This window comes from Oncorhynchus keta, chromosome 13 (genome assembly GCF_023373465.1).
Source record: "Oncorhynchus keta strain PuntledgeMale-10-30-2019 chromosome 13, Oket_V2, whole genome shotgun sequence".
In the NCBI taxonomy this organism is placed as follows: Eukaryota; Metazoa; Chordata; class Actinopteri; order Salmoniformes; family Salmonidae; genus Oncorhynchus; species Oncorhynchus keta.
Genome location: NC_068433.1, coordinates 11,953,634 through 11,978,633, shown reverse-complemented (window position 1 = coordinate 11,978,633; position 25,000 = coordinate 11,953,634). Strand labels below are relative to the sequence as shown.

At 47.1% G+C, this 25,000-nt stretch overlaps 1 protein-coding gene and 1 long non-coding RNA gene across 2 annotated transcripts in view; both read left to right on the top strand.

Annotated features, from left to right (window-relative positions):
* Window positions 1-25,000, top strand: part of LOC118378194 (actin-binding LIM protein 2-like) — a 93,304-nt gene that overhangs the window by 3,489 nt on the left and 64,815 nt on the right. The gene's annotated exons all lie outside the window — the stretch shown is intronic.
* On the top strand, window positions 17,890-20,249 carry LOC127906714 (uncharacterized). Its single transcript, XR_008062544.1, has 3 exons — window positions 17,890-19,317; window positions 19,393-19,539; window positions 20,065-20,249. It is a non-coding gene; the product is annotated as an uncharacterized LOC127906714 (long non-coding RNA).

Below are 25,000 nucleotides of genomic sequence, written 5' to 3'. Positions count from 1 at the left end.
TGCTGTGTCAAGGTGTCTGCATCATGATGTCTGCTGTGTCATGGTGTCTGCTGTGTCATGGTGTCTGCTGTGTCATGGTGTCTGATGTGTCATGGTGTCTGCATCATGATGTCTGCTGTGTCATGGTGTCTGCTGTGTCATGGTGTCTGCTGCGTCATGGTGTCTGCTGCGTCATGGTGTCTGCTGTGTCATGGTGTCTGCTATGTCATGGTGTCTGATGTGTCATGGTGTCTGCATCATGATGTCTGCTGTGTCATGGTGTCTGCTGTGTCATGGTGTCTGCTGCGTCATGGTGTCTGCTGCGTCATGGTGTCTGCGTCATGCTGTCTGCGTCATGGTGTCTGCTTCAGGGTGTCTGCTGCCTGCATGGTGTCTGCTGCGTCATGGTGTCTGCTGCGTCATGGTGTCTGCTGTGTCATGGTGTCTGCTGTGTCATGGTGTCTGCGTCATGCTGTCTGCGTCTGGTGTCTGCGTCAGGGTGTCTGCTGCGTCAGGGTGTCTGCTGCGTCAGGGTGTCTGCTGCGTCATGGTGTCTGCTGCGTCATGGTGTCTGCTGCGTCATGGTGTCTGCTGCGTCATGGTGTCTGCGTCATGCTGTCTGCATCATGCTGTCTGTGTCATGGTATCTGCTGTGTCATGGTGTCTGTGTCATGGTGTCTGCGTCATGCTATCTGTGTCATGGTGTCTGCGTCATGCTGTCTGCTGTGTCATGGTTTCTGCGTCATGGTGTCTGCTGTGTCATGGTGTCTGCGTCATGCTGTCTGTGTCATGGTGTCTGCGTCATGCTGTCTGCTGTGTCATGGTGTCTGCGTCATGCTGTCTGCTGTGTCATGGTGTCTGTGTCATGCTGTGTCATGGTGTCTGCTGTGTCATGGTGTCTGTGTCATGGTGTCTGCGTCATGCTGTCTGTGTCATGGTGTCTGCGTCATGGTGTCTGTGTCAGGGTGTCTCCTGCGTCATGGTGTCTGCTGTGTCATGGTGTCTGTGTCATGGTGTCTGCGTCATGCTGTCTGTGTCATGGTGTCTGCGTCATGGTGTCTGTGTCAGGGTGTCTGCTGCGTCATGGTGTCTGCTGTGTCAAGGTGTCTGCTGTGTCATGCTGTCTGTGTCATGGTGTCTGCTGCGTCATGGTGTCTGCGTCATGGTGTCTGTGTCAGGGTGTCTGCTGCGTCATGGTGTCTGCTGTGTCAAGGTGTCTGCTGTGTCATGCTGTCTGTGTCATGGTGTCTGCTGTGTCATGGTGTCTGCGTCATGCGGTGTCATGGTGTCTGCTGCGTCATGCTGTCTGTGTCATGGTGTCTGCGTCATGGTGTCTGCGTCATGCTGTCTGCGTCATGGTGTCTGCTGTGTCATGGTGTCTGCTGTGTCATGCTGTCTGCGTCATGGTGTCTGCGTCATGGTGTCTGCGTCATGCTGTCTGCGTCATGGTGTCTGCGTCATGGTGTCTGCGTCATGGTGTCTGTGTCATGGTGTCTGCGTCATGCTGTCTGCTGTGTCATGGTGTCTGCTGTGTCATGGTGTCTGTGTCATGCTGTCTGCGTCATGGTGTCTGCTGTGTCATGGTGTCTGCTGTGTCATGGTGTCTGCTGTGTCATGGTGTCTGCGTCATGGTGTCTGCATCATGGTGTCTGCGTCATGGTGTCTGTGTCATGCTGTCTGCTGTGTCATGCTGTCTGCTGTGTCATGGTGTCTGCGTCATGGTGTCTGCGTCATGGTGTCTGCGTCATGGTGTCTGCGTCATGGTGTCTGCGTCATGGTGTCTGCTGTGTCATGCTGTCTGCTGTGTCATGGTGTCTGCTGTGTCATGGTGTCTGCTGTGTCATGGTGTCTGCTGTGTCATGGTGTCTGCGTCATGCTGTCTGCTGTGTCATGCTGTCTGCTGTGTCATTGTGTCTGCCGCATCATGGTGTCTGCTGCGTCATGGTGTCTGCAGCATGGTGTCTGCTGTGTCATGGTGTCTGCTGTGTCATGGTGTCTGCTGTGTCATGATGTCTGCAGCGTCATGGTGTCTGCTGCGTCATGGTGTCTGCATCATGATGTCTGCTGTGTCAAGGTGTCTGCATCATGATGTCTGCTGTGTCATGGTGTCTGCTGTGTCATGGTGTCTGCTGTGTCATGGTGTCTGATGTGTCATGGTGTCTGCATCATGATGTCTGCTGTGTCATGGTGTCTGCTGCGTCATGGTGTCTGCTGCGTCATGGTGTCTGCTGCGTCATGGTGTCTGCGTCATGCTGTCTGCGTCATGGTGTCTGCTTCAGGGTGTCTGCTGCGTCATGGTGTCTGCTGCGTCATGGTGTCTGCTGCGTCATGGTGTCTGCTGTGTCATGCTGTCTGCGTCATGCTGTCTGCGTCATGGTGTCTGCGTCAGGGTGTCTTCTGCGTCAGGGTGTCTGCTGCGTCAGGGTGTCTGCTGCGTCATGGTGTCTGCTGCGTCATGGTGTCTGCTGCGTCATGGTGTCTGCGTCATGCTGTCTGCGTCATGGTGTCTGCATCATGCTGTCTGTGTCATGGTATCTGCTGTGTCATGGTGTCTGCGTCATGCTGTCTGTGTCATGGTGTCTGCGTCATGCTATCTGTGTCATGGTGTCTGCGTCATGCTGTCTGCTGTGTCATGGTTTCTGCGTCATGGTGTCTGGTGTGTCATGGTGTCTGCGTCATGCTGTCTGTGTCATGGTGTCTGCGTCATGGTGTCTGCTGTGTCATGGTGTCTGCTGCGTCATGGTGTCTGCTGCGTCATGGTGTCTGCATCATGGTGTCTGCTGCGTCATGGTGTCTGCGTCATGCTGTCTGCATCATGCTGTCTGTCATGGTGTCTGCTGTGTCATGGTGTCTGTGTCATGGTGTCTGCGTCATGCTGTCTGTGTCATGGTGTCTGCGTCATGCTGTCTGCTGTGTCATGGTTTCTGCGTCATGCTGTCATGGTGTCTGCTGTGTCATGGTGTCTGCGTCATGCTGTCTGTGTCATGGTGTCTGCGTCATGCTGTCTGCTGTGTCATGGTGTCTGTGCTGTCTGCTGTGTCATGGTGTCTGCTGTGTCATGGTGTCTGTCTGTGTCATGGTGTCTGCGTCATGCTGTCTGTGTCATGGTGTCTGCGTCATGGTGTCTGTGTCAGGGTGTCTCCTGCGTCATGGTGTCTGCTGTGTCATGGTGTCTGTGTCATGGTGTCTGCGTCATGCTGTCTGTGTCATGGTGTCTGCGTCATGGTGTCTGTGTCAGGGTGTCTGCTGCGTCATGGTGTCTGCTGTGTCAAGGTGTCTGCTGTGTCATGCTGTCTGTGTCATGGTGTCTGCTGCGTCATGGTGTCTGCGTCATGGTGTCTGTGTCAGGGTGTCTGCTGCGTCATGGTGTCTGCTGTGTCAAGGTGTCTGCTGTGTCATGCTGTCTGTGTCATGGTGTCTGCTGCGTCATGCTGTCTGCGTCATGCTGTCTGCTGCGTCATGCTGTCTGTGTCATGCTGTCTGCGTCATGGTGTCTGCGTCATGGTGTCTGCGTCATGCTGTCTGCGTCATGGTGTCTGCGTCATGGTGTCTGCGTCATGGTGTCTGCGTCATGGTGTCTGCGTCATGCTGTCTGCTGTGTCATGGTGTCTGCTGTGTCATGGTGTCTGTGTCATGCTGTCTGCGTCATGGTGTCTGCTGTGTCATGGTGTCTGCTGTGTCATGGTGTCTGCTGTGTCATGGTGTCTGCGTCATGGTGTCTGCATCATGGTGTCTGCGTCATGGTGTCTGTGTCATGCTGTCTGCTGTGTCATGCTGTCTGCTGTGTCATGCTGTCTGCTGTGTCATGGTGTCTGCGTCATGGTGTCTGCGTCATGGTGTCTGCGTCATGGTGTCTGCGTCATGGTGTCTGCGTCATGGTGTCTGCGTCATGCTGTCTGCTGTGTCATGGTGTCTGCTGTGTCATGGTGTCTGCTGTGTCATGGTGTCTGCTGTGTCATGGTGTCTGCTGTGTCATGCTGTCTGCTGTGTCATGGTGTCTGCTGTGTCATGGTGTCTGCGGCGTCATGGTGTCTGCTGCGTCATGGTGTCTGCAGCATGGTGTCTGCTGTGTCATGGTGTCTGCTGTGTCATGGTGTCTGCTGTGTCATGATGTCTGCAGCGTCATGGTGTCTGCTGCGTCATGGTGTCTGCATCATGATGTCTGCTGTGTCAAGGTGTCTGCATCATGATGTCTGCTGTGTCATGGTGTCTGCTGTGTCATGGTGTCTGCTGTGTCATGGTGTCTGATGTGTCATGGTGTCTGCATCATGGTGTCTGCTGTGTCATGGTGTCTGCTGCGTCATGGTGTCTGCTGCGTCATGGTGTCTGCGTCATGCTGTCTGCGTCATGGTGTCTGCTTCAGGGTGTCTGCTGCGTCATGGTGTCTGCTGCGTCATGGTGTCTGCTGCGTCATGGTGTCTGCTGTGTCATGGTGTCTGCTGTGTCATGCTGTCTGCGTCATGCTGTCTGCGTCATGGTGTCTGCGTCAGGGTGTCTTCTGCGTCAGGGTGTCTGCTGCGTCAGGGTGTCTGCTGCGTCATGGTGTCTGCTGCGTCATGGTGTCTGCTGCGTCATGGTGTCTGCGTCATGCTGTCTGCGTCATGGTGTCTGCATCATGCTGTCTGTGTCATGGTATCTGCTGTGTCATGGTGTCTGCGTCATGCTGTCTGCTGTGTCATGGTTTCTGCGTCATGGTGTCTGGTGTGTCATGGTGTCTGCGTCATGCTGTCTGTGTCATGGTGTCTGCGTCATGCTGTCTGCTGTGTCATGGTGTCTGCGTCATGCTGTCTGCTGTGTCATGGTGTCTGCGTCATGCTGTGTCATGGTGTCTGCTGTGTCATGGTGTCTGTGTCATGGTGTCTGCGTCATGCTGTCTGTGTCATGGTGTCTGCGTCATGGTGTCTGTGTCAGGGTGTCTCCTGCGTCATGGTGTCTGCTGTGTCATGGTGTCTGTGTCATGGTGTCTGCGTCATGCTGTCTGTGTCATGGTGTCTGCGTCATGGTGTCTGTGTCATGGTGTCTGCTGCGTCATGGTGTCTGCTGTGTCAAGGTGTCTGCTGTGTCATGCTGTCTGTGTCATGGTGTCTGCTGCGTCATGGTGTCTGCGTCATGGTGTCTGTGTCAGGGTGTCTGCTGCGTCATGGTGTCTGCTGTGTCAAGGTGTCTGCTGTGTCATGCTGTCTGTCATGCTGTCTGCGTCATGGTGTCTGCGTCATGGTGTCTGCGTCATGCTGTCTGCGTCATGGTGTCTGCGTCATGGTGTCTGCGTCATGGTGTCTGTGTCATGGTGTCTGCGTCATGCTGTCTGCTGTGTCATGGTGTCTGCTGTGTCATGGTGTCTGTGTCATGCTGTCTGCGTCATGGTGTCTGCTGTGTCATGGTGTTCGCTGTGTCATGGTGTCTGCTGTGTCATGGTGTCTGCGTCATGGTGTCTGCGTAATGGTGTCTGCGTCATGGTGTATGTGTCATGCTGTCTGCTGTGTCATGCTGTCTGCTGTGTCATGGTGTCTGCGTCATGGTGTCTGCGTCATGGTGTCTGCGTCATGGTGTCTGTCATGGTGTCTGCGTCATGGTGTCTGCGTCAGGGTGTCTGCTGTGTCATGGTGTCTGCGTCATGGTGTCTGCTGTGTCATGGTGTCTGCTGTGTCATGGTGTCTGCTGTGTCATGGTGTCTGCTGTGTCATGGTGTCTGCGTCATGCTGTCTGCTGTGTCATGCTGTCTGCTGTGTCATGGTGTCTGCGTCATGGTGTCTGCTGTGTCATGCTGTCTGCTGTGTCATGGTGTCTGCGTCATGGTGTCTGCGTCATGGTGTCTGCGTCATGGTGTCTGCGTCATGGTGTCTGCGTCATGGTGTCTGCGTCATGCTGTCTGCTGTGTCATGCTGTCTGTCTGCGTCATGGTGTCTGCTGCGTCATGGTGTCTGCTGCGTCATGGTGTCTGCGTCATGCTGTCTGCGTCATGGTGTCTGCATCATGCTGTCTGTGTCATGGTATCTGCTGTGTCATGGTGTCTGCGTCATGCTGTCTGTGTCATGGTGTCTGCGTCATGCTATCTGTGTCATGGTGTCTGCGTCATGCTGTCTGCTGTGTCATGGTTTCTGCGTCATGGTGTCTGGTGTGTCATGGTGTCTGCGTCATGCTGTCTGTGTCATGGTGTCTGCGTCATGCTGTCTGCTGTGTCATGGTGTCTGCGTCATGCTGTCTGCTGTGTCATGGTGTCTGCGTCATGCTGTGTCATGGTGTCTGCTGTGTCATGGTGTCATGTCATGTGTCTGCGTCATGCTGTCTGTGTCATGGTGTCTGCGTCATGGTGTCTGTGTCAGGGTGTCTCCTGCGTCATGGTGTCTGCTGTGTCATGGTGTCTGTGTCATGGTGTCTGCGTCATGCTGTCTGTGTCATGGTGTCTGCGTCATGGTGTCTGTGTCAGGGTGTCTGCTGCGTCATGGTGTCTGCTGTGTCAAGGTGTCTGCTGTGTCATGCTGTCTGTGTCATGGTGTCTGCTGCGTCATGGTGTCTGCGTCATGGTGTCTGTGTCAGGGTGTCTGCTGTCATGGTGTCTGCTGTGTCAAGGTGTCTGCTGTGTCATGCTGTCTGTGTCATGCTGTCTGCGTCATGGTGTCTGCGTCATGGTGTCATGCGTCATGCTGTCTGCGTCATGGTGTCTGCGTCATGGTGTCTGCGTCATGGTGTCTGCGTCATGGTGTCTGCGTCATGCTGTCTGCTGTGTCATGGTGTCTGCTGTGTCATGGTGTCTGTGTCATGCTGTCTGCGTCATGGTGTCTGCTGTGTCATGGTGTTCGCTGTGTCATGGTGTCTGCTGTGTCATGGTGTCTGCGTCATGGTGTCTGCGTCATGGTGTCTGCGTCATGGTGTCTGTGTCATGCTGTCTGCTGTGTCATGCTGTCTGCTGTGTCATGGTGTCTGCGTCATGGTGTCTGCGTCATGGTGTCTGCGTCATGGTGTCTGCGTCATGCTGTCTGCGTCATGGTGTCTGCGTCATGGTGTCTGCTGTGTCATGGTGTCTGCTGTGTCATGGTGTCTGCTGTGTCATGGTGTCTGCTGTGTCATGGTGTCTGCTGTGTCATGGTGTCTGCTGTGTCATGGTGTCTGCGTCATGCTGTCTGCTGTGTCATGCTGTCTGCTGTGTCATGGTGTCTGCTGTGTCAAGGTGTCTGCTGTGTCATGCTGTCTGCTGTGTCATGGTGTCTGCGTCATGCTGTCTGCGTCATGGTGTCTGCGTCATGGTGTCTGCGTCATGGTGTCTGCGTCATGGTGTCTGCGTCATGCTGTCTGCTGTGTCATGCTGTCTGCTGTGTCATGGTGTCTGCGTCATGCTGTCTGCTGTGTCATGGTGTCTGCGTCATGGTGTCTGCGTCATGGTGTCTGCGTCATGCTGTCTGCTGTGTCATGGTGTCTGCTGTGTCATGGTGTCTGCGTCATGCTGTCTGCGTCATGCTGTCTGCTGTGTCATGGTGTCTGTGTCATGGTGTCTGCGTCATGGTGTCTGCGTCATGGTGTCTGCTGTGTCATGGTGTCTGCTGTGTCATGGTGTCTGCGTCATGGTGTCTGCGTCATGGTGTCTGCGCCATGCTGTCTGCTGTGTCATGGTGTCTGCGTCATGGTGTCTGCATCATGGTGTCTGCGTCTTGCTGTCTGCTGTGTCATGGTGTCTGCTGTGTCATGGTGTCTGCTGTGTCATGGTGTCTGCGTCATGCTGTCTGCGTCATGCTGTCTGTGTCTGCTGTGTCATGGTGTCTGCTGTGTCATGCTGTCTGCTGTGTCATGCTGTCTGCTGTGTCATGGTGTCTGCGTCATGCTGTCTGCGTCATGGTGTCTGCGTCATGCTGTCTGCGTCATGGTGTCTGCGTCATGCTGTCTGCTGTGTCATGGTGTCTGCTGTGTCATGGTGTCTGCGTCATGCTGTCTGCGTCATGCTGTCTGTGTCATGGTGTCTGCGTCATGCTGTCTGCGTCATGGTGTCTGCGTCATGCTGTCTGCTGTGTCATGGTGTCTGCTGTGTCATGGTTTTCTGCGTCATGCTGTCTGCGTCATGCTGTCTGTGTCATGCTGTCTGCATCATGGTGTCTGCGTCATGCTGTGTGATCAGGTCACATGGTTCATTTTATTACCCACGCCAAGACGAGCATCACCTCTTCTCTCATCCTCCGTTCCTCTTCTGACCTTTGCCTTTGTCCGGCGCCACACTGTTATAGCCTCTGCCTTACATTCAACTGACTTCATACACACTGTTATAACCTCTGCCTTACATTCAACTGACTTCATACACACTGTTATAACCTCTGCCTTACATTCAACTGACTTCATACACACTGTTATAACCTCTGCCTTACATTCAACTGACTTCATACACACTGTTATAACCTCTGCCTTCCATTCAACTGACTTCATACACACTGTTATAACCTCTGCCTTCCATTCAACTGACTTCATACACACTGTTATAACCTCTGCCTTACATTCAACTGACTTCATACACACTGTTATAACCTCTGCCTTCCATTCAACTGACTTCATACACACTGTTATAACCTCTGCCTTCCATTCAACTGACTTCATACACACTGTTATAACCTCTGCCTTACATTCAACTGACTTCATACACACTGTTATAACCTCTGCCTTCCATTCAACTGACTTCATACACACTGTTATAACCTCTGCCTTACATTCAACTGACTTCATACACACTGTTATACACTCTGCCTTCCATTCAACTGACTTCATACACACTGTTATAACCTCTGCCTTCCATTCAACTGACTTCATACACACTGTTATAACCTCTGCCTTACATTCAACTGACTTCATACACACTGTTATAACCTCTGCCTTACATTCAACTGACTTCATACACACTGTTATAACCTCTGCCTTACATTCAACTGACTTCATACACACTGTTATAACATCTGCCTTACATTCAACTGACTTCATACACACTGTTATAACCTCTGCCTTACATTCAACTGACTTAGGCTAGCTTATAGGCTGACACATAGTCTATAGGCTGACACATAGTCTATAGGCTGACACATAGCTTATAGGCTGACACATAGCTTATAGGCTGACACATAGCTTATAGGCTGACACATAGCCTATAGGCTGACACATAGTCTATAGGCTGACACATAGCCTATAGGCTGACACATAGCCTATAGGCTGACACATAGTCTATAGGCTGACACATAGCCTATAGGCTGACACATAGTCTATAGGCTGACACATAGCCTATAGGCTGACACATAGTCTATAGGCTGACACATAGTCTATAGGCTGACACATAGCCTATAGGCTGACACATAGCCTATAGGCTGACACATAGTCTATAGGCTGACACATAGCCTATAGGCTGACACATAGTCTATAGGCTGACACATAGCCTATAGGCTGACACATAGTCTATAGGCTGACACATAGTCTATAGGCTGACACATAGCTTATAGGCTGACACATAGCTTATAGGCTGACACATAGTCTATAGGCTGACACATAGTCTATAGGCTGACACATAGTCTATAGGCTGACACATAGTCTATAGGCTGACACATAGTCTATAGGCTGACACATAGTCTACAGGCTGACACATAGTCTACAGGCTGACACATAGTCTACAGGCTGACACAGTCTATAGGCTGACACATAGCTTATAGACTGACACATAGCCTATAGGCTGATACACAGTCTATCGGCTGACACACAGTCTATAGGCTGACACATAGTCTATAGACTGACAGATAGTTTATAGGCTGAGTCCCTTTCAACATTGCACTGCTCTGAACCCACTGTGTCGAAGCTTTGCTATCTCTGTCACACTTTACTGTCGTAAGCCTACTCATACAGTGTTGATTCTGTCACGTCTCAGATGGAAACCTCCATTTGAAGAGGTTCCTATTTGAGTGTCGTCCTCAAGTACTGAGCTTGCAGCTGTCCTAATCAGTTATATTAACCCTGTTACATGCTCAGTCATGAGAGGGAGTGAGGAAGGAAGGGAGGGAGAACAATTCAAACCACTGTTCAGAACTAATACGTATACCAAATGTTTTAGGGTCCAAACACAGGTCGGCTACATAGCTCCACCTCCGTAGAATACAGGTATCTTTATCAACACAATAAGCAAGATACGAGAAGGCTACGGCTATGTTACCCTGATGAAGGCAGCTTGGTTATTAGACTATGTTACCCTGATGAAGACAGCTTGGTTATTAGACTGTTACCCTGATGAAGACAGCTTGGTTATTAGACTGTTACCCTGATGAAGACAGCTTGGTTATTAGACTATGTTACCCTGATGAAGACAGCTTGGTTATTAGACTATGTTACCCTGATGAAGACAGCTTGGTTATTAGACTGTTACCCTGATGAAGGCAGCTTGGTTATTAGACTATGTTACCCTGATGAAGACAGCTTGGTTATTAGACTGTTACCCTGATGAAGGCAGCTTGGTTATTAGACTATGTTACCCTGATGAAGACAGCTTGGTTATTAGACTGTTACCCTGATGAAGGCAGCTTGGTTATTAGACTGTTACCCTGATGAAGGCAGCTTGGTCATTAGACTGTTACCCTGATGAAGACAGCTTGGTCATTAGACTGTTACCCTGATGAAGACAGCTTGGTTATTAGACTGTTACCCTGATGAAGGCAGCTTGGTTATTAGACTGTTACCCTGATGAAGGCAGCTTGGTTATTAGACTATATTACCCTGATGAAGGCAGCTTGGTTATTAGACTATGTTACCCTGATGAAGGCAGCTTGGTTATTAGACTATGTTACCCTGATGAAGACAGCTTGGTTATTAGACTATGTTACCCTGATGAAGACAGCTTGGTTATTAGACTGTTACCCTGATGAAGACAGCTTGGTTATTAGATGAAGACAGCTATTATTAGACTATTACCCTGATGAAGGCAGCTTGGTTATTAGACTATGTTACCCTGATGAAGACAGCTTGGTTATTAGACTGTTACCCTGATGAAGACAGCTTGGTTATTAGACTGTTACCCTGATGAAGGCAGCTTGGTTATTAGACTGTTACCCTGATGAAGACAGCTTGGTTATTAGACTGTTACCCTGATGAAGACAGCTTGGTTATTATACTGTTACCCTGATGAAGACAGCTTGGTTATTAGACTATGTTACCCTGATGAAGACAGCTTGGTTATTAGACTGTTACCCTGATGAAGGCAGCTTGGTTATTAGACTGTTACCCTGATGAAGACAGCTTGGTTATTAGACTGTTACCCTGATGAAGGCAGCTTGGTTATTAGACTGTTACCCTGATGAAGGCAGCTTGGTTATTAGACTGTTACCCTGATGAAGACAGCTTGGTTATTAGACTGTTACCCTGATGAAGGCAGCTTGGTTATTAGACTGTTACCCTGATGAAGACAGCTTGGTTATTAGACTGTTACCCTGATGAAGGCAGCTTGGTTATTAGACTGTTACCCTGATGAAGACAGCTTGGTTATTAGACTATATTACCCTGATGAAGGCAGCTTGGTTATTAGACTGTTACCCTGATGAAGACATCTTGGTTATTAGACTGTTACCCTGATGAAGGCAGCTTGGTTATTAGACTATATTACCCTGATGAAGGCAGCTTGGTTATTAGACTGTTACCCTGATGAAGACAGCTTGGTTATTAGACTATATTACCCTGATGAAGGCAGCTTGGTTATTAGACTGTTACCCTGATGAAGACAGCTTGGTTATTAGACTGTTACCCTGATGAAGACATCTTGGTTATTAGACTGTTACCCTGATGAAGACAGCTTGGTTATTAGACTGTTACCCTGATGAAGACAGCTTGGTTATTAGACTATATTACCTGATGAAGGCAGCTGTTACCGTGATGAAGACAGCTTGGTTATTAGACTATATTACCTTGATGAAGGCAGCTTGGTTATTAGACTGTTACCCTGATGAAGACAGCTTGGTTATTAGACTATATTACCCTGATGAAGACAGCTTGGTTATTAGACTGTTACCCTGATGAAGGCAGCTTGGTTATTAGACTGTTACCCTGATGAAGGCAGCTTGGTTATTAGACTGTTACCCTGATGAAGACATCTTGGTTATTAGACTATGTTACCCTGATGAAGACAGCTTGGTTATTAGACTATGTTACCCTGATGAAGGCAGCTTGGTTATTAGACTATGTTACCTGATGAAGACAGCTTGGTTATTAGACTGTTACCCTGATGAAGACAGCTTGGTTACTATGTTACCTGATGAAGACAGCTTGGTTATTAGACTATGTTACCCTGATGAAGACAGCTTGGTTATTAGACTATGTTACCCTGATGAAGACAGCTTGGTTATTAGACTATGTTACCCTGATGAAGACAGCTTGGTTATTAGACTGTTACCCTGATGAAGACAGCTTGGTTATTAGACTATGTTACCCTGATGAAGGCAGCTTGGTTATTAGACTGTTACCCTGATGAAGACAGCTTGGTTATTAGACTGTTACCCTGATGAAGGCAGCTTGGTTATTAGACTGTTACCCTGATGAAGACAGCTTGGTTATTAGACTATGTTACCCTGATGAAGACAGCTTGGTTATTAGACTGTTACCCTGATGAAGACAGCTTGGTTATTAGACTATGTTACCCTGATGAAGACAGCTTGGTTATTAGACTGTTACCCTGATGAAGACAGCTTGGTTATTAGACTGTATTACCCTGATGAAGGCAGCTTGGTTATTAGACTGTTACCCTGATGAAGACAGCTTGGTTATTAGACTATGTTACCCTGATGAAGACATCTTGGTTATTAGACTTTACCCTGATGAAGACAGCTTGGTTATTAGACTGTTACCCTGATGAAGACAGCTTGGTTATTAGACTGTTACCCTGATGAAGACATCTTGGTTATTAGACTATTTACCCTGATGAAGACAGCTTGGTTATTAGACTATATTACCCTGATGAAGACAGCTTGGTTATTAGACTGTTACCCTGATGAAGACAGCTTGGTCATTAGACTGTTACCCTGATGAAGACAGCTTGGTTATTAGACTATATTACCCTGATGAAGGCAGCTTGGTTATTAGACTGTTACCCTGATGAAGACAGCTTGGTTATTAGACTGTTACCCTGATGAAGACAGCTTGGTTATTAGACTGTTACCCTGATGAAGACAGCTTGGTTATTAGACTGTTACCCTGATGAAGACAGCTTGGTTATTAGACTGTTACCCTGATGAAGGCAGCTTGGTTATTAGACTGTTACCCTGATGAAGACAGCTTGGTCATTAGACTGTTACCCTGATGAAGACAGCTTGGTTATTAGACTGTTACCCTGATGAAGGCAGCTTGGTTATTAGACTGTTACCCTGATGAAGACAGCTTGGTTATTAGACTGTTACCCTGATGAAGACAGCTTGGTTATTAGACTGTTACCCTGATGAAGACAGCTTGGTTATTAGACTGTTACCCTGATGAAGACAGCTTGGTTATTAGACTGTTACCCTGATGAAGACAGCTTGGTTATTAGACTGTTACCCTGATGAAGACAGCTTGGTTATTAGACTGTTACCCTGATGAAGACAGCTTGGTTATTAGACTGTTACCCTGATGAAGGCAGCTTGGTTATTAGACTATATTACCCTGATGAAGGCAGCTTGGTTATTAGACTGTTACCCTGATGAAGACAGCTTGGTTATTAGACTATATTACCCTGATGAAGGCAGCTTGGTTATTAGACTGTTACCCTGATGAAGACAGCTTGGTTATTAGACTGTTACCCTGATGAAGACAGCTTGGTTATTAGACTGTTACCCTGATGAAGACAGCTTGGTTATTAGACTGTTACCCTGATGAAGACAGCTTGGTTATTAGACTATATTACCCTGATGAAGGCAGCTTGGTTATTAGACTATATTACCCTGATGAAGACAGCTTGGTTATTAGACTGTTACCCTGATGAAGACAGCTTGGTTATTAGACTATATTACCCTGATGAAGACAGCTTGGTTATTAGACTGTTACCCTGATGAAGACAGCTTGGTTATTAGACTGTTACCCTGATGAAGACAGCTTGGTTATTAGACTGTTACCCTGATGAAGACAGCTTGGTTATTAGACTATGTTACCCTGATGAAGACAGCTTGGTTATTAGACTATGTTACCCTGATGAAGGCAGCTTGGTTATTAGACTATGTTACCCTGATGAAGACAGCTTGGTTATTAGACTGTTACCCTGATGAAGACAGCTTGGTTATTAGACTATGTTACCCTGATGAAGACAGCTTGGTTATTAGACTATGTTACCCTGATGAAGACAGCTTGGTTATTAGACTATGTTACCCTGATGAAGACAGCTTGGTTATTAGACTGTTACCCTGATGAAGACAGCTTGGTTATTAGACTGTTACCCTGATGAAGACAGCTTGGTTATTAGACTATGTTACCCTGATGAAGACAGCTTGGTTATTAGACTGTTACCCTGATGAAGACAGCTTGGTTATTAGACTGTTACCCTGATGAAGACAGCTTGGTTATTAGACTGTTACCCTGATGAAGACAGCTTGGTTATTAGACTGTTACCCTGATGAAGACAGCTTGGTTATTAGACTGTTACCCTGATGAAGACAGCTTGGTTATTAGACTGTTACCCTGATGAAGACAGCTTGGTTATTATGACTGTTTACCCTGATGAAGACAGCTTGGTTATTAGACTGTTACCCTGATGAAGACAGCTTGGTTATTAGACTATGTTACCCTGATGAAGGCAGCTTGGTCATTAGACTGTTACCCTGATGAAGACAGCTTGGTCATTAGACTGTTACCCTGATGAAGACAGCTTGGTCATTAGACTGTTACCCTGATGAAGACAGCTTGGTCATTAGACTGTTACCCTGATGAAGACAGCTTGGTTATTAGACTATATTACCCTGATGAAGGCAGCTTGGTTATTAGACTGTTACCCTGATGAAGACAGCTTGGTCATTAGACTGTTACCCTGATGAAGACAGCTTGGTTATTAGACTGTTACCCTGATGAAGACAGCTTGGTTATTAGACTGTTACCCTGATGAAGACAGCTTGGTTATTAGACTGTTACCCTGATGAAGACAGCTTGGTTATTAGACTATGTTACCCTGATGAAGACAGCTTGGTTATTAGACTGTTACCCTGATGAAGACAGCTTGGTTATTAGACTGTTACCCTGATGAAGACAGCTTGGTTATTAGACTGTTACCCTGATGAAGACAGCTTGGTTATTAGACTGTTTACCCTGATGAAGACAGCTTGGTTATTTACCCTGACTTGTTACCCTGATGAAGACAGCTTGGTTATTAGACTATGTTACCCTGATGAAGACAGCTTGGTTATTAGACTGTTACCTGATGAAGACAGCTTGGTTATTAGACTGTTACCCTGATGAAGACAGCTTGGTTATTAGACTATGTTACCCTGATGAAGACAGCTTGGTTATTAGACTATGTTACCCTGATGAAGACAGCTTGGTTATTCGACTGTTACCCTGATGAAGACAGCTTGGTTATTAGACTGTTACCCTGATGAAGACAGCTTGGTTATTAGACTGTTACCCTGATGAAGACAGCTTGGTTATTAGACTGTTACCCTGATGAAGACAGCTTGGTTATTAGACTGTTACCCTGATGAAGACAGCTTGGTTATTAGACTGTTACCCTGATGAAGACAGCTTGGTTATTAGACTGTTACCCTGATGAAGACAGCTTGGTTATTAGACTATGTTACCCTGATGAAGACAGCTTGGTTATTAGACTGTTACCCTGATGAAGACATCTTGGTTATTAGACTGTTACCCTGATGAAGACATCTTGGTTATTAGACTGTTACCCTGATGAAGACATCTTGGTTATTAGACTGTTACCCTGATGAAGACATCTTGGTTATTAGACTATATTACCCTGATGAAGGCAGCTTGGTTATTAGACTATATTACCCTGATGAAGACAGCTTGGTTATTAGACTGTTACCCTGATGAAGACATCTTGGTTATTAGACTGTTACCCTGATGAAGACATCTTGGTTATTAGACTATATTACCCTGATGAAGACAGCTTGGTTATTAGACTGTTACCGTGATGAAGACAGCTTGGTTATTAGACTATGTTACCCTGATGAAGACAGCTTGGTTATTAGACTATATTACCGTGATGAAGACAGCTTGGTTACCCCCTGATGAAGACAGCTTGGTTATTAGACTGTTACCCTGATGAAGACAGCTTGGTTATTAGACTGTTACCCTGATGAAGGCAGCTTGGTTATTAGACTATGTTACCCTGATGAAGGCAGCTTGGTTATTAGACTGTTACCGTGATGAAGACAGCTTGGTTATTAGACTATGTTACCCTGATGAAGACAGCTTGGTTATTAGACTGTTACCCTGATGAAGACAGCTTGGTTATTAGACTATGTTACCCTGATGAAGACATCTTGGTTATTAGACTGTTACCCTGATGAAGACAGCTTGGTTATTAGACTATGTTACCCTGATGAAGACAGCTTGGTTATTAGACTGTTACCCTGATGAAGACAGCTTGGTTATTAGACTATGTTACCCTGATGAAGACAGCTTGGTTATTAGACTGTTACCCTGATGAAGACAGCTTGGTTATTAGACTGTTACCCTGATGAAGACAGCTTGGTTATTAGACTATGTTACCCTGATGAAGACAGCTTGGTTATTAGACTGTTACCCTGATGAAGACAGCTTGGTTATTAGACTGTTACCCTGATGAAGACAGCTTGGTTATTAGACTGTTACCCTGATGAAGACAGCTTGGTTATTAGACTGTTACCCTGATGAAGACAGCTTGGTTATTAGACTATGTTACCCTGATGAAGACAGCTTGGTTATTAGACTGTTACCCTGATGAAGACAGCTTGGTTATTAGACTGTTACCCTGATGAAGACAGCTTGGTTATTAGACTATGTTACCCTGATGAAGACAGCTTGGTTATTAGACTGTTACCATGATGAAGGCAGCTTGGTTATTAGACTGTTACCCTGATGAAGACAGCTTGGTTATTAGACTGTTACCCTGATGAAGGCAGCTTGGTTATTAGACTGTTACCATGATGAAGACAGCTTGGTTATTAGACTGTTACTCTGATGAAGACAGCTTGGTTATTAGACTGTTACCCTGATGAAGACAGCTTGGTTATTAGACTGTTACCCTGATGAAGGCAGCTTGGTTATTAGACTGTTACCCTGATGAAGACAGCTTGGTTATTAGACTATGTTACCCTGATGAAGACAGCTTGGTTATTAGACTGTGTTACCCTGATGAAGACATCTTGAGCAGGGTGACATGGGGGAACTTGACATGGTGAGGGAGAGAGAGAGACAGTGAGATGGAATGGCACTTATAAGTCAATGGCTTCGGGGCATCATCATTTGATATCCTTCCAAATTGTAATTTGACACGTGAATTTGTTTTCTTCTTCTAGAAACACCTGCTGGATGTTGCAGCAACACATGACTTCACGTTAATGTCAAAGTTTATCTTCCATGTGCAGGATGGGAATCAAAAGGTCTGAAACAAAACTAATATTGAGAAATATTGGATTTAGAAGAATGTGTATGAGACTCTTTCCTAGAGACCCTATCCTCTTAGCGATCTCTTTCACATTGTCTCTCACTCTTGCTTTGTCTATGGTGATTCAGTATGAACTACCTTTAAAAGGAATTCGTTCTAGGGTTAATTTCCATGCAAGGTCAGAGACCAAAGCTCTCTGTGGTATTTGACCTTGAGGTTATAGGTCATAGGTCAAATGCATGTCAGATTTTTAAATGTTTTATTTCACCTTTATTTAACCAGGTAGGTTAGTTGAGAACAAGTTCTTGTTTGCAACTGCGACCTGGCCAAGATAAAGCATAGCAATTCGACACAGAGTCACACATGGAATAAACAAAACATACAGTCAATAATACAGTAGGAAAAAAAAGTCTATATACAGTGAGTGCAAATGAGGTAAGATATGGAAGTTAAGGCAATAAATAGGCCATGGTGGCGAAGTAATTACAATATAGCAGTTAAAAACTGGAATGGTAGATGTGCATAAGATTAAAGTGCAAGTAGAGATACTGGGGTGCAAAGGAGCCAGATAAATACATTAATACAGTATGGGGATGAGGTAGATAGATGGGCTGTTTACAGATGGGCTATGTACAGGTGCAGTGATCTGTGATATATATATATACAGTGGGGAGAACAAGTATTTGATACACTGCCTATTTTGCAGGTTTTCTACTTACAAAGCATGTAGAGGTCTGTAATTTGTATCATAGGTACACTTCAACTGTGAGAGACGGAATCTAAAACGAAAATCCAGAAAATCACATTGTATGATTTTTAAGTAATTAATTTGGCCAAGATCTTTCGAAGACCTTAGAAAGACAGGGTAGGATAGATATAGGTCTGTAGCAGTTTGGGTCTAGAGTGTCACCCCCTTTGAAGAGAGGGATGACCAGCTTTCCAATGTTTGGGAATCTCAGACGATACGAAAGAGAGGTTGAACAGGCTAGTAATAGGGGTTGCAACAATTTTGCAATTTCAGCAGATCATTTTAGAAAGAGAGGGTCCAGATTGTCTAGCCCGGCTGATTTGTAGGGTCCGGATTTTGCAGCTCTTCCAGAACATCAGCTATCTGGATTTGGGTGAAAGAGAAATGGTGGGGACTTTGGCGGGTTGCTTTGGAGGGTGCCGGGCAATTGGCTGGGGTAGGGGTAGCCAGGTGGAAAGCATGGCCAGCCGTAGAGAAATGCTTATTGAAATTCTCAATTATAGTGGATTTATCGGTGGTGACAGTGTTTCTGTCACAACCTGACCTTAGAGAGCCTTTTTATTTCTCTATTTGGTTAGGTCAGGGTGTGATTTGGGTGGGCATTCTAGTTTTCTATTTCTTTGTTGGCCGGGTATGATTCCCAATCAGAGGCAGCTGTCTATCATTGTGTCTGGGCAGCCTGTTTTCCACCCTATGTTGTGGGATCTTGTCTTTGTATAGTTGCTGTTTAGCACTACAGAGCTTTACGTTCGTTTATATTTTGTTGTTTTTTGGTGTTCATTTAATAAAGTACGATGAACATTTTCTACGCTGCGCTTTGGTCTCGTTCAATTGACGACGGACGTAACGGTTTCCTAGCCTCAGAGCAGTGGGCAGCTGGGAGGAGGTGCTCTTATTCTCCATGGACTTTACAGTGACGTAACAGTTTCCGAGCCTCAGAGCAGTGGGCAGCTGGGAGGAGGTGCTCTTATTCTCCATGGACTTTACAGTGACGTAACAGTTTCCTAGCCTCAGAGCAGTGGGCAGCTGGGAGGAGGTGCTCTTATTCTCCATGGACTTTACAGTGACGTAACAGTTTCCTAGCCTCAGAGCAGTGGACAGCTGGGAGGAGGTGCTCTTATTCTCCATGGACTTTACAGTGACGTAACAGTTTCCTAGCCTCAGAGCAGTGGGCAGCTGGGAGGAGGTGCTCTTATTCTCCATGGACTTTACAGTGACGTAACAGTTTCCTAGCCTCAGAGCAGTGGGCAGCTGGGAGGTGGTGCTTTTATTCTCCATGGACTTTACAGGGATGTAACAGTTTCCTAGCCTCAGAGCAGTGGGCAGCTGGGAGGAGGTGCTCTCATTCTCCATAGACTTTACAGTGACGTAACAGTTTCCTAGCCTCAGAGCAGTGGGCAGCTGGGAGGAGGTGCTCTTATTCTCCGTGGACTTTACAGTGACGTAACAGTTTCCTAGCCTCAGAGCAGTGGGCAGCTGGGAGGAGGTGTACTTATTCTCCATGGACTTTACAGTGACGTAACAGTTTCCTAGCCTCAGAGCAGTGGGCAGCTGGGAGGAGGTGCTCTTATTCTCTGTGGACTTTACAGTGACGTAACAGTTTCCTAGCCTCAGAGCAGTGGGCAGCTGGGAGGATGTGCTCTTATTCTCTGTGGACTTTACAGTGACATAACAGTTTCCTAGCCTCAGAGCAGTGGGCAGCTGGGAGGAGGTGCTCTTATTCTCCGTGGACTTTACAGTGACGTAACAGTTTCCTAGCCTCAGAGCAGTGGGCAGCTGGGAGGAGGTGCTCTTATTCTCCATGGACTTTACAGTGACGTAACAGTTTCCTAGCCTCAGAGCAGTGGGCAGCTGGGAGGAGGTGCTCTTATTCTCCATGGACTTTACAGTGACGTAACAGTTTCCTAGCCTCAGAGCAGTGGGCAGCTGGGAGGAGGTGCTCTTATTCTCCATGGACTTTACAGTGACGTAACAGTTTCCTAGCCTCAGAGCAGTGGGCAGCTGGGAGGAGGTACTCTTATTCTCCATGGACTTTACAGTGACGTAACAGTTTCCTAGCCTCAGAGCAGTGGGCAGCTGGGAGGAGGTGCTCTCATTCTCCATGGACTTTACAGTGACGTAACAGTTTCCTAGCCTCAGAGCAGTGGGCAGCTGGGAGGAGGTGCTCTTATTCTCCATGGGCTTTACAGTGACGTAACAGTTTCCTAGCCTCAGAGCAGTGGGCAGCTGGGAGGAGGTGCTCTTATTCTCCATGGACTTTACAGTGTCCCAGAACTTTTTTGAGTTTGTACTACAGGATGCAAATTTCTGTTTGAAAAAGCTGGCCTTAGCTTTCCGAGAGGGTGGTCTATAGCAAGCGGCAACAGTGAGAGACTTGTTTCTAGAAAGGTGAATTTTTAGAAGTAGATGCTCAATGCTCGAATTGTTTGGGTACCGACCTGGATAGTAAGACAGAACTCTGCAGGCTATCTTTGCAGTAGAATGCACCACCCCCTTTGGCAGTTCTATCTTGGCAGAAAATGTTATAGTTAGGGATGGAGATTTCAGAGTTTTTGGTGGTTTTCCTAAGCCAGGAATCAGACACGGCTAAGACATCTGGGTAGGCAGAGTGTGCTAAAGAAGTGAGTAAAACAAATTTAGGGAGTAGGCTTCTAATGTTAACATGCATGAAACCAAGGCTTTTACGGTTACAGAAGTAAACAAATGATAGCACCTGGGGAGTGGGAGTGGAGCGAGGCACTGCAGGGCCTGGATTAACCTCAACATCACCAGAGGAACAGATGAGGGGAGTAGGATAAGGGTACGGCTAAAGGCTACACGAACTGGCCGTCTTGCACGTTCGGAGACAGAGAGTAAAAGGAGCAGGTTTCTGGGAATGATAGCATAGATTCAAGGCATAGTGTACAGACAAAGGTAAGGTAGGATGTGAGTACATTGGAGTTAAACCTAGGCATTGAGTAATGATGAGAGAGATATAGTCTCTAGAGACGTTTTAACCAGGTGATGTCATCGCATATGTAGGAGGTGGAACAGCATGGTTGGTTAAGGCATATTGAGCAGGGCTTGAGGCTCTATAGAGAAATAAGACTGTAATCACTAACCAGAAAAGTAATGGATGAGGCATATTGATATTAGAGAGAGGAATGTGTAGCCAAGTGAACATAAGCGTCCAGTGAGTGGTTGGGCTGGTTAGGAACACGGCGATTCAGACTTAGCAGGCCGGTGCTAGCAGTTAGTAGGTCGTGGATAACAAGCTAGCAGTTAGCAGACCGGGGCTAGCAAGCTAGCAGTTAGCAGACCTGGTTAGCAAGCAAGCAGTTAGCAGATCGGGGCAAGCAAGCTAGCAGTTAGCAGACCGGGGCTAGCAAGTTAGCAGAAGGGCCTTTGGGGATGTCACGATGGAGGTAAGTCTGTTTTTAGCTCTTCGTGCGGTGACGTCGATAAGTCAGTCGTGGATTAGTAGGGTTCCAAGTATCTCTAGGCAGCTAGCAGGACGCAGTTAGCAGAATGGGCCTTCAGCGGACGTTGTGCCTGAAGGGCCTGTTGGAATCCTCGGGCAGATTATGTCAGTATTCCAGTCGTAGAGCATCGGCGGGGTTCCGTGCCCCGTACCGGCAGTAGAAGGGGTCCGGATATATGTAGCCCAGGAGTCTGCTTCGGTAGTAGCTTCAGGCTAATTGGTGCTTGCTCCGGGATGGAAATGCTAGCCAGGAGTAGTCACCCGGGATTGCGGTTAGCTAGTTGTGAAGATCCAGATGAAAATGTTCAGAGGTTGCGGTAGGAATCCGGTGATATAGAAATAAATAAAAATAGGTCCGTTATTCTCTGGTTTGAGTTACGTTGTACGAAATGGCGAGAGCTTTCTGAGCTAAAGGTTAGCTGATGACCGCTAGCAGGGGTTTGCTGACGGATAGCTGGTAGGTAGTTAGCCAGCTAGCCTTAGTTGAGGGATTCCAGATCTGAATTAAATAGAAATACTTTAGAAAGAAAAAACTGATCCACGCCACATTGGGTGAGGCGGGTTGCAGGAGAGTATTTAGAAGTTGAGATTTAGGATTTTTCTTTTTGAAGATATGCGAAGAAAAATATATAAAAAGATATATACAAGGGACACGACAGGACAAAGAGAAAGACGTCTGACTGCTACGCCATCTTGGATTCTCTTGAGTGCCAGGCATGACAGCACAGGTGTATCTGTGAGCCTGCATTGCTCTTGTGACAACCTTTCTGGAATCCGCCAAAGGGGAGGTTGTAAGACAGAGTCACCTCACATAACCTGAGTTGTAGTTTTTACATTATACATTTTCCGAGTGGTGCAGTGGCGTAAGGCTCTGCATCGCAGTGCTAGCTGTGCCAATAGAGTTTCTGGGTTCGAGTCCAGGCTCCGTCGCAGCCGCCCGCGACCGGGAGACCCATGGGGCGGCGCACAATTGGCCCAGTGTCGTCCGGGGTTAGGGGAGGGCTTGGCCGGCAGGGATGTCCTTGTCCCATCGCGCACTAGTGACTCCTGTGGCGGGCTGGGCGTAATGGACACTAACCAAGTTCGCCAGGTGTTCGGTGTTTCCTCCTACACATTAGTGCGGCTGGCTTCCGGGTTAAGCGGGCATTGTGTCAAGAAGCAGTGTGGCTTGGTTGGGTTGTGTTTCAGGGGGACGCATGGCTCTCGTCCAAATCCCGAGTCCAAACGGGAGTTGCAGCGATGAGACAAGACTGTAACTACCAATTGGATACCACAAAATTGGGGAGAAAAAAATGGGTAAAATATAAAAATAATAATTAATAAATACATCTGATTGTGATCATTTGTGTTGATCTGCATGATATCACAAGCTGAAGAGAAGCTCTTCATCCTCACCTTCAGCAACTCTCTCTCTCTCTGCCATTTTGGTATTCTGCCAGTTGTCTCTATCCTATCTATCTAGCTGCTGCACATGCCAGCTTTTCTGGACATTTCTGGCTTCGTCAATATCCATGTTAGAATAAATCATTCCTAAATGAAGAGGATCTAAATCCTCTTTGAGGTTTGCGATAGCCAACATCCCAAGGTCGAATGTGTTGTCCACCAGAAAAGAATGTGTTGTCCACCAGAAAACACCCCTGCGGGGGTAGTAACCCGAGCGTTCTAATCTCCCACCCCCGCCAGCCCCGCAGATGGACCCTGCCTGGAATGTTGCAGAGCACCATGGAATCCCCGTGGGTTAAGGGAACAGGCTATTTTTAGGCGGGGGAGCATGAGTCCTGGAAGAGGAATCCAAGATGGCCGCCCATCTGGACCACACTGACTGCTGACATACTATCGACTAACCTAAGAAAAAATGCCTGCCTGTGTGTGTGTGTGTGTGTGTGTGTGTGTGTGGGGGGGGGGACCTAGATGGCAGGGCCCCATGGTCTTTAGTGGTTCATAGCTCAGATTGTTCTCTGGCTGTGGGAGAGCTGCACTGTGGGTTTGTGTCGGTCAGCGACGGAGCAGAGTGAGAGCAAGGTGATTGAGGAGCAGGTCATCTGTGGCCCAGGCCTACACTGCCTGAACATCCATTCGCTGGGCTCTGGAGAAAGAGAGGTAGAAAAAAAGGAGAGAGGGAGAGAAAGAGAGAGAGAGTTATGGGATGGGCACACAGTGGAGGCTCTTCATAGCACATTGTATTCTTTGTGTGTCAAGAGTACTCCTTCAGTTGTTGAGTTCTCTTCATAGTGTATCTGCTTTAGGCCTAAACTGCTACTGTACCCCTTACATGAGATGCTGCCCCCTATAGGAACATCTGGTTAACAAATCATCTTGGACCCCTCCATCACCCCAAGCCTTATTTATTGTCCTGACAGGAAGTGAACGACACAGTATCCCCTCAACAGGTGCGTGCCTGGAGCAGTGCATGCTGGTCCGGCTGAGTGAGTGTGAGAGAGAGAGACAGACCCCCATTTCCTCCAATAGAATAGTCTCGGCTGGACCATGGCTGTGCCACATGGTTACAATCAACTCAGGCCCTTTTGAAGTGCCCCAGACCATTTTATAAGGACACATGACTTCACTTCCCCCAAATTCTTGGCCTTATTGGAAGCAGCAAACTCACATGCTAAACACTGGTAGCTTAAACTACACTAAGAAAGACTTCTGCTTCTCATTGACAAGCAGTGGGCGTCTAATGTGTCAGATTGTTAGAATATCGTCATAGAGATGAATATCTGCGATATTTGGATTATATTTTATGCCTGTTGTACATTCATGAAAGAGATGGATTCCTCCATATAAATGCAATTGATCTGGAAATCTGGATTTGAATATAAAGTAGATTTTAGGGTCACTCTGCTTGGCCATAAACTTATTCAAAGACAATGAATTTGGAACATGAAATATGAGAAACCAGCACCACACCTCCAGCCTTGTGGGAGGTGAAAATCTCTGTTTCTTTGTAAATTCATGAGGACTTGTTTGTCTCTGTCACGTTCGTCCTAACGATGAGACCAAGGTGCAGCGTGATTAGAATACATTCTTATTAACAAAAAAACACGAACGAAAATAAACGACCGTGACGCTATAAACAACTAGTGCTGACATGCAACTACACATAGACAATAACACACAAACTATCCAGGGCATATGGCTACCTAAATATGGTCCCCAATCAGAGACAACGATAAACAGCTGCCTCTGATTGAGAACCAATCTAGGCAACCATAGACATATAAACACCTAGACTAAAGAAACCCCATAAACATACAAA